Here is a 1,086-nt window from a genome sequence, read left to right as displayed (position 1 = left end):
ACTTTGTAGACCAGGCTGGCCTCAAACTCAGAAATCCGCCTGCCTCTGCCTCCCGAGTGCTGGGATTAAAGGCGTGCGCCACCACGCCCGGCCCTGCTTTCCTATTCTTGACCTGCAAGGGCCTGAATATTTACAGCTAGTTGCCTAAATATTTACTACACAACATACTGTTGTCTGAGGTGTGCCTAACTGTTAAGCATGTATGTGCATGGACAGGGTCCTGATCAGGTTAGATCCCTAGCACCGCAGAGAATTTTTTTAACTATAATGATTCTCTCTGACCAGTTCTTTCTTCCTTCCTTTCTTCCTTTCTTCCCTCCCTCTTCTTGCTTGCTTGCTTCACTTCTTTCTGTCTCAGCTCTCCCCTGACCCCTACCCCCGAAGAAGGATTTCTCTGTGTAGCCCTGGCTGTCCTGGAACTCACTCTGTAGACCAGGCTGGCCTTGAACTCAGAAATCCACCTGCCTCTGCCTCCCAAGTGCTGCGATTAAAGGCGTGCGCCACCACCGCCCGGCCCATAACCTGTGCTTCTTAACATTGAATCTTAAATGTTAATACCTGAGTCAGAGATCGGACAAGGAATAAAAACCAACAAGCACTGTTGTAAATGTTGTGACTGTGTGTGTGTGTGTGTGTGTGTGTGTGATATGTGTGTACACACATGCATGCAGAAAGCCAGAAGTTAACATGGGACATCTTCTCTTTTACTGCTTTCCCCCTTGTACTTTGGGATAAGGTCTGTCACTGAAGCTGGAGCTCAATGTTTATGCCCCGAGGATAACTGTGCCCTTGCTGGGGTTACTGGAATGAGGTCCTGAGCCCAGTTCTATACTTAGGTGCTAAGGATTTGAATTCAGACTCAGGTCATGTTTTCATGACAGGCATTCAGCCCCTGAGCCAGTCCCTAAGTAGGTTGTTGTTAAAAAGAGGTTTCTCAGCCAGGCAGTGGTGGCGCACACCTTTAATCCCAGCACTTGAGAGGCAGAGGCATAGGCAGAGGCAGGCGGATTTCTGAGATTGAGGCCAGCCTGGTCTACAGAGTGAGTTCCAGCACAGCTAGGGCTACTCAGAGAAACCCTGTCTTGG

This window comes from Mus pahari, chromosome X, assembly GCF_900095145.1.
Source record: "Mus pahari chromosome X, PAHARI_EIJ_v1.1, whole genome shotgun sequence".
Lineage (NCBI taxonomy): Eukaryota > Metazoa > Chordata > Mammalia > Rodentia > Muridae > Mus > Mus pahari.
Note: the sequence above shows the minus strand (reverse complement) of the source record.